This window comes from Propithecus coquereli, unplaced genomic scaffold, assembly GCF_000956105.1.
Source record: "Propithecus coquereli isolate 6110/MARCELLA unplaced genomic scaffold, Pcoq_1.0 Scaffold68, whole genome shotgun sequence".
Classification (NCBI taxonomy): domain Eukaryota; kingdom Metazoa; phylum Chordata; class Mammalia; order Primates; family Indriidae; genus Propithecus; species Propithecus coquereli.
The window spans coordinates 5,777,253-5,786,660 of NW_012152840.1; the positions used below are offsets into that span (position 1 = coordinate 5,777,253).

General features: G+C 34.3%; 1 pseudogene across 1 annotated transcript; it reads right to left on the reverse strand.

The window, feature by feature from the left end:
• Positions 1–2,226: 2,226 nt before the first annotated feature.
• Positions 2,227–3,460, reverse strand: LOC105823578 (annotated as a pseudogene). The gene has a single exon (XR_001138150.1). The product of XR_001138150.1 is annotated as a dnaJ homolog subfamily A member 1 pseudogene (transcript).
• Positions 3,461–9,408: the final 5,948 nt, after the last annotated feature.

Below are 9,408 nucleotides of genomic sequence, written 5' to 3' on the forward strand. Positions count from 1 at the left end.
GTGTTGCTGGGGTTTCATTTCTTCTATGTCCTCTCAGAGGACAGACCCGGGGGGCTGTCATCTATATTTAATATATACAGTGGGCAGCTATAGGCACAGACACACACACATATACAAACCCACACCCATGTATATACATTTGTATCTACTTGTCTATGTCCCTGTGAGTTCACTCTGGTATTTCCGATTTCTGTCTGCTTTCCAGATTTATCACCATCTTTTCCAACAGAGAGAAATCTGGCCCCTGTTATCAACAATATATGTATTTATTTATTTGTTTGACCCTATAATATAGAAAAAGTAATTTCAGAATTACTAAGCTATGTTTCTGGAAAAAAAGATGAAAAGAGGTCTACTATTAAATAATTAGAGTTCAGTATTTGTTTAGAGATCTCTTTGTCTTTAGCATGAAGGGAAATAATCTAGATATTGTGTTCAAAATTTGCTTGAGTTAATTTTCCCCCCTCGAGTGTGATTATGTTATTCATTTAATTTATGTAGTTCAGTTCAGTTATTTCTGTTTGTATTCAGTTTTAGGGTTCCCCTCCTTACAAATGTGATTTATTGTCCATTTTGAGCATGTGAAACATTATGTGTTAAATTGTGCCTGCCCTGCCCCCGATTTATACGTTGAATTTCGTATTCCCAGCATCTCAGAATTTAACCTTACTTGGAAATAGGGTCATTGCAGGTGCAATTAGATAAGTTAAGATGAGGTCACACTGGAGTAGGTGAGTCAATATGATTGGTGGGACACCAATATGACCAGTGTTCTTATAAAAAGGGGGATTTGGACATAGAGACATCCACACAGGGAGGATGCCATGTGAAGATTGGAGTTTTGCTGCTACTAGCCAGAGAACTACCAGAAGCTAGGAGAAAGGCCTGGAACAGATTCTTCCCTTGTGCCTTCAGAGGAAGTGTGGCCCTGCCAACACCTTGACCTTGCACTTCTGGCCTCCAGAACTGTGAGACAATAAATATCTGTTATTTAAGCCACTTAGTTTCAAAAGGCTTTAAAAGTCAGGTCTATAGAATAAAAAGTATATTCAGAGAAATGACCCTCCCCCATTTTCTTTATACTTTCTACTCAATTCTCACCATGCCCAGTAGGTACCAACATTTTAGTCTCTGGCTTTTTCTTCCTGTGTTTCTTTTCACTCAAGCTAGTAGTTCAATGTATATATTTTTATTTTTTCTGGAAATCACTCCATAGTAGCTCACACAGACCTTCATTTTTTATGGCGGCATAGTACTCCATCGTGTGGATGAACCATAGTTTATTCAACTAACTCTCACAAGTGTGGACATTTAGGGAGTTTCAAAATTTTCAAATGCAAATAATGCTGCAATAAATAATCTTGTGCATTTATATTTTTGTGTTGTTGAAGGTATATCTTTAGAGTAGATTCCTAGAAGTGGGATTATTTGATCAAAAGGTAAATGTACACATAGTTTTCTTAAGTATTGTGAAATTTCTCTCCATAAGGCTGCATACCCTTCAACAATATATGAGAGTTCCTGTTTTTCCACAGCCCGATCAACAGTATGCTATATTTTTTTGATGTTTGCTAATTTCCTGACAAATTATATATGCATATAGTCTTAATTTACATTTCTCTTATCATGAATGAGGTTAACCATCTTTTCATCCATTTTTATGTCCTTTTTGTGAATTGTTTGTTCCTGTCTTTTTCCCCATTTTTCATTTGGATTTTTAAGAATCTTTTTAGTCTCAATTTAGAAGAATTTTTTATATATTACAAACATTACCCCTTTCTTCTGTGTGATACATTGTAAATATTTTTTTCCACTTTGTCAGTGGTCTTTTGACTTTGTTTATGATACTTTTTGCCATACAGAAGTTTTTAAATTTTTACATAGGCAAATTTATCTATTTTTTATGACGTCTGGATTTAGAGTCTTAGAAGGCCCTTCCTGGGTTAAATGGAAGTTCACTTGTACTTTCTTACTGTACTTGATGGTTTCATTTCAATTTGAAGTTTATTCTTATGTGTCATGTGAGGTATGGATCTAATGCTACCTTTTTTCAAATGGCTACCTGTTGTCCCAGAACCATTTATTAAAATTTACTCTTTGCCTTAGTGATTTGAAATGTTCCCTTTATCATATGCTACAGTTTCATTTCTTTCTGGATTTTCTATTCTATTTAACTTTGTCTATCAACATCCACTAGTAAATTTATAGAAAGTTTTGGTTTTTTTTGCTTTTATATTTGCGTTTATTCATTTAACTTTTAAAACACTACTATAGTTGAATATTAAAAGAAACACAATAGCAAGTAGTGAGCATATTATAATTATAGTCCTTCACTCATTCACTACTGCACATAAAATGCCAGCAGTGAGTGTCATTCACTGGCCTCATTAAGAGGTTTGACACTGAACACTACCTCTGGGATGATGTTCATCATACTCATATGCTTCTCCATTGTAATGGCGCCGTCGTTCCTGATTTGGATTAAAGTCCACCAGTTCTACTTGATCCATTTCATCAGTCTCTTCTAATTCCTTCCTCTTGGGTAGGAGTTTTTCCAGCAAAGACAGTTTATCAGGGGAAAGAAAACCATTTTCAGGAAAATTTACCTTAAATTCAATGATTAGGCGACCCTTTTCATATGGTCTACGATAAATTGGCATACCTTCATTTAGCACACACTTGGTATCTCCATGCTTGACAATTTGACCTGGATGAGAGGTGATGACTATGGTTCAGTTGTCAAGAGTAGATATTGGCTTTTGGAAGCCACATAATGCTTCAACCAGCTGTATGTCCATACACATGAAAAGCTCTTCTCCTCGTCGAGTAAAAACAGAATGGTCCTTCTGATCTAACACAATGGTAATATCTCCTGGCTCTAGTCCTGGTTCTTTGTCTCCTTCACCATGAAATGTTATCTTCTGGCCATCTTTCATGCCTTTGTCAATATGAACTTCTAGAATCTTCTTTTCCTGAACTATCTTCCTTCCATTGCAGCTTTTACATCTATCTTTAGGACTGATCCGTTCCCCATGGCCCTGGCACTCCATGCACACAGATTGAATTTGTTGAACCATTCCAGGTCCTATCTGATGCATTCTTATTTGCATTCCAGTACCTCGGCAATTGGGACAGCACTCTACTGCTCCTTTCTTACCATCTCGGTCTTCACACTTGTCACAAATTACATTCTTCTGCAGAGCCAGTTTTCTTGTTGCGCCATTATATAAATCTTCTAAGGTTAAGAGCTGACGCACAACATTTTCACCTCTCCTTTCTCTTTGCATCTTTCCTCCTCCTCCAAAAAACATATCAAAGATGTCCATGGGGGAGCCAAAACCACCACCTGCTCCACCCTCTTTAATTGCCCGTTCTCCTCCTTTGTTATAGAGTTCCCTTTTCTTTGCATCAGAGTGAACTTCGCAAGCTTGAGAAATCTGTTTAAACTTCTCTCCTCCATCTGGATTCTTATCAGGGTGGCACTTCAAGGCCAGTTTCCTATAAGCCTTTTTCAACTCTTCGTGAGTGGCATTGGGTTTGATCCCCAAAAACATCATAGTAAGTGGTTTCTTTCACCGTTTTCTACAGCTGGTGAGCGGGTTGAGGCCGACGTGGAGGACCGGGAAGGAGCACGTAGCTGTTTGCAGCTTAAGCAGCCGCTGCTCCTCTGCCTCTCACCGAGCGATCTAGAAAGTTCCCTAAAGTAAGTTTTAATAACTGGTAGAGCTAGTATTCTCTCACAGCTTTTTTGAAGTGTTTTTCTGGCTATTTTTGTGTGTTTATTTTTCTATATGAAGCTTGTGGGGTTTTTTTTAGTGGGATTGCATTAAATTTATAAATTTTCTTAGAAGACTGACTCATCATCATTTTAGTGATGTTGAATCTTTCAGTCTAAAAATTAGAATGTTTTTCTGTTTATTCAAGTCTACTTTTATGTTGTTCGGCAGTGTTTAAAGTTTTGCTCATATAGGCTTTGAAAATTTATTGTTAAATTCATTCCTAAATACTTTATCCTCCTTGTTGCTAATGTAAATGGGGCTTTCTCTGCCATTATGTTCTTTAATGGATTATCAGTTGTGTAAATAACTGCTACTGATTTTGGTATGTTAATTTTATAGCCTGCTATGTTACTAAATTCTTTGATTGTTTGAATTTTGCCACTGATTCCCTAGGATTTTCCAGTTATATGATCATAACATCTGCAAATAGAGATAATTTTATTTCTTCTTTTTCAGATCTCATGCCCCTACTTGATTTCTTTTGCCTAATTGCATTGGCTGGCATTGCCAGTAGAATGTTGATAGTAGTGGAAATAGTGGCCAGCCTTGCTTTGTTACTCTTCTTAGTATTTCTCATTAAGTAAGATGCTGGCTTTAAAACTAAGGAATATATGTCTTATCATGTTAAGAAAGTATTTATCAATTATTATTTTCTTGAGTATTTATTATTAGAAAACGGTATTGTGCTAGCAACTAATATGTCATGGAAAAAAAAGAAAAGGGTATTGGTTTTTCTAAGGCCTTTTTTTCAGCATCTATGGAGATAATCATACTATTTTTCTCCTTCAAAATTTTAAAATTGCATACTATACTGATGAATATTCTATTTTCTAAACAACTTTGCATTTCTGAGATAAATCCTACTTGATCATGTTGTATACTTTTAAAAGTGGAGTTGGATATTTCCTATTATTTAGAACATTTTCATCAATATTCATAAGTGATATTGGGCTGCAATTTTCTCTTTTTGTACTGTCTATCTCAGGGTTAAGTATTAATGTTATACTTGCCTCATAAAAAATGACGATGTTTTTCTTCATTTTCAATGCTCTGCAACATAAAACAATGGAGCATTGGGACTGTCTGATCTTTGAAGGTTTGGTAGTGATTTTCAGTCTCTCCAGCACAAAATGGAAACAGTTATAAATTCTACGGAGTTGTCAGATCAATTAAGTTGATGGACTTGGAAGTGCTTTACAAACAGCACATCTCTAGTCACATAGTGATTATTATAATAGAGGTAAGAACAAAGTATGATGCAGAATGATGCAGAATGGGTAATTAAACCTCTCTCAATTGGAAAGAGGTAGATACCTGAGAAGGTTTCACAGAAATTATCTTTTAGTTCAGTTTTGAATGAAGAGTAACATTTTACTGAACCAAGAAGTAAATAGTCCAGAGAAAGGAAAGAGCGTAAGTAAAGAAATTGAAACCTATGATTGCAAAATTTACCATATCCATGTAATGATATCCAGTTGACACTTTGACATAAGTTAATTTCTCTGATTCTTTGAGGAAGGTAGGGTAGATGTAATTCCCATCTTAAGGTCAGAGAGGGCAATGACTTCACAGGTAAGTGACAGAGCCTAGCACAGGTCCTGGCACAGAGTAGGTGATTGATAAATACTGGGGGCATTTTCTAATGGTACAAAACCACAATAGGATTTTGTTTCTTTTTGCCCTTCCTTCTGTTTCTCTATTATTTTTGTGTATTATGCAATTAATCAATTATTACCAATGTATAGTGTTGTTTTACATAATATCATATTGCCCATCCATTGTTTCATTTGTGTTTCTTTTATCTTCAAAACTACACTGTAGCTCCTTTTGGTAGGTAAAGTAGGCATTTGCTGCTTGGACTCCTTCTTAACAGAAACCCAATTTTCATTCTTGTACCTGCTTCTTCAAGTAGCTCATGGGTTTCAAGGAAAGCCGACACTCTCTTCCATACCCCACCCCCAACCCCCACCAGTCAGGGGCTCAGATTGTCTTAAGCTGACCAGCACATCCCACTGCCCTGGCCACAGTGATTGGCTCAGGATCCAATGTGAGCCAATAAAACTGGAACCTTCTGGGAAAGAAACAACCTTGCTCTTTCTCACTGGATCTAACAAGAAACATGATTAACCAAATAGGAAACACAAAAGGTGAAACTTGCCAAAAATGGAGCCCCCACAAGAGAACACATTGGAAAATAGAAATAAACCAAACCTTGAGCCACCATTTTAAGCCTCACCGGAAGCCAACAGACTTCTAGACTTTTCAAATACAGAAACCAATAAATGCTTTTATTCTTAAAAATAAGTTTCTGTAATTTTAATAAAATAGACAGTGCTAGTTATAGTAAAGAGGTAGGCAAAAAACATTCATTGAGTTTTTGTGAGAATATAAATATAGAGCAGTGTATGCATTCATTTCTTCATTCAATACACATTTATTGAGCATCTACAATGCCACAGGTAGATAGATTTACAGGCAGAAAAATCATGTGAACTACCATTAATATGATTTCAAGTTTATTTTCCTAGAACTTTCTAGGAATGATAATTTATTCTTTCATTTACTCAATTCAACAAATATTTTTTGGGCACCTACCATGTGTTAGTCCAATATTTCTCAGAAATGATTTCCGTTGTGACTAGCAGGACTTGTTTGTGGGAAAAACATTGGTTCATAACTATGAAAATGAACTCACATTACCAGTCCAAATTACAAAGCCAAAACTTTGCACCATTGCTCAATTCTTTTTGCTATGTAAATGGAACTACAAAAAAAAAGAGAGAAATGAATGTATTAAGTTAAACTTTCATATAATTATCGTCAGATTCAATTTGGATTTTATAAGTGGTAAGAAAAATAGCTGAGTCTTTAAACATTGTTACATTTCCTTATTATACAAATACATCCTGTAGAAATTGAAATGTATTTAAATCTGACTTCATAAGTCTGTACACATTGGTCTACAGAGCATTTGTCCTCACAGCACAAAAGGCTCACACAATGGTGATTGAGCCCGAGAAAATGAATCTTACTTATGTTTGTTTTAAACAGTATGATATATAATCCATCTTAGTAGTAACACAATATTTCGAAGCTACATTTGGAAAGGAAATTCCTAAAGCTTAGAATCTTCAGTGAGTTTATAACCTTAGTAAGTCTTTAAATTATGATAGACACCTGTAAATTGTCTTTGTATTGTAACAGTTTGATCAGCGATTAACTTTAGCTTCACAAACAACATTAGAAATGTTCTTTAGAATAGGCTGCCTGAGACCCAGTTTCACATGTTCTATGCCAAATGGATATTTCCATTTGAAAATCCTATTGTCAGCTCAAAATCAACACATGCCCAATACTTAAATTAATCTTTCTTTCTCAGTTCCATTCCTAGCCACTCTCACCCTGCCCCCAGGCAATCAGTATCATGACTTCAACGCAAATCACTGCATCATCATTCCTGTCATGCATCTATGCACCGATATATAATATATAGTGATATTTGTGTGCATGTTAAAAATCTCCATAAGGAAGTCAACATGTATTTTTATTTTTTCATCAACATATTTTTGAGATCCAGCATGCTCGTTTATCAACCTCTTGTTAATATCTTTAAAGGGCTGATAGTATTTTACCTATTAATAAATTTTTAAAATCCATATTCATATTGGGGGACATTTATGTTGCTTCTAATTTATCTCTATTAGAAATAATGCTGCAGGGTGTATTTTTGAATACTTTGTCCATGAGTTTCCCTGGGGTGTTCATATCCAAGTTGACTTGCTGGGGTTTTTGGTTATCATAGAGGCAGGCACACTTACTAGGTATGGTTTTCCAAACACGTTATGCCAATTTAACTCTATCAGCTGAGTTTGAACATTCTCTTTTCTTCACATTTTTGACAACATTTAGTATTTCATCTACATTTTCAACTTGAAATTCCCTAATCTAAAACCACCTTTGACAAATCTCCAAAACATTATTTGCAACACAATTTGTTATGCCACTAGATGCCTCAGCACTCTTTAGCTAATTTGTACTAAAACCCTGTGCTATAAGACACCTTCATGACACACAATCCATTTTAACGAACTAAAGTTTCTAATCACATAGCCAAATACTGAACTTCCTCTCAGATTCCCATGACCAGAATTTTGGCAACTATTGCAGTCCAACCTCCTAAAATATAACCACTGAAGAAATTTAATTAAGCATGTGTAACCTCTTGTGCAGGCCCCCAACATCATTCTCCATGGGATACAATTAACAGAATGTGGGGACACAGTCACTTTTATATATTGCTGATGGGACTGCAAATTGATTGATGCATTAACTTTGGTGTGTCATTTGACCACATCTAGTAAAATGAAAACTCCACATTGATTGTATTGAGTTTTTTTTTTCAGCCAAACTCATTTGGCAAAAAGTACTATTATATTTTATAAACATTTTAAATTAAATTTCTTTGATTTTTAGTGTGGCTGAACATCTTTTCACACATATATTGGCCTTCTGTATTTCTTTTTTTTTTTCTTTTGCTTAATTTCCAGTTTATATCTTTTGTTCATTTTTCTTTTGGGCCATTTGTATTGCCCTCTTCATATGTAATAGTACTTTCTATATTAAGGGTACTATTCCCTAGTTTAATTTCCATTGTATTTGTGTAAATTTGCAAATAACTTTACACAATTGCTTGTCTAATTTTGGTTATGATGTCTTTGTTTTAGTCTCTAAATTTGTTCTTATTATAAAATATTGTTTAATTTTTTAAAAGTTTAGGTTTCTGATCCATATGGAATTTTTAATGACATAATGAAGAACTCCAATTTATATTTTCCATGTGGAAAATCATTTATTGAATAATGTGTATTTTTTCTACCCATTTTTCATGTTACCTCTGTCTCATACTAAGTTCCAGAAACTACTTGAGTTTGTATACACTTTATTCTGTCACATTGATCTATTTCTCTGTTCTCAAACCAATATCACAATGTTTTAATTACTATAGTTTAACACTAAATCTTGATATCAGGTATAGCAAATCCTTCTCTTAACTTTCTTTTCAAAATTATCTGGGCTATTCTTGGACTTCAACTCAAATATCAATTTTGGAATTAGTTTGGTAGATTTTTTCATTGAAAAAATATTGATTTGAAAAATTAATTCAGAGAAAATTGACTTCTTTATAACATTGCATCTCTCAGTCTGTGGACATCTGTTCAATTACTCAGTGCCTTTTTAATGTATTTCAACATAGTTTGATAAGTTTTCCATACACAATTGTTTTCTTTTATTCCTGGTAATTTAAGATTTTGTTGCTATTTTAAGTTAGATTTTTATTAGCTTGGGATATTTTCTAATTGGTTATTGGAAAGGGATACTATCGATTTTGTATGTTTATCTTGTTTCCTACAACTTTGCTGTATTTTTTTATTGATTCTAATTAGATGGCTATTTCTTTTTATTTTACATGTCATATCATCATGTAATCTGCCAAGAATAACTTATTAACATTTTATTTGTTATTTTATCTCTTATTCAGCTGGTTAGACTCTCAGTAGAATATTGAATCACAGGCAAGGGGTATTATCACAATTATTTGCAAAGTAGAGTCTAACCATTAAATATATTT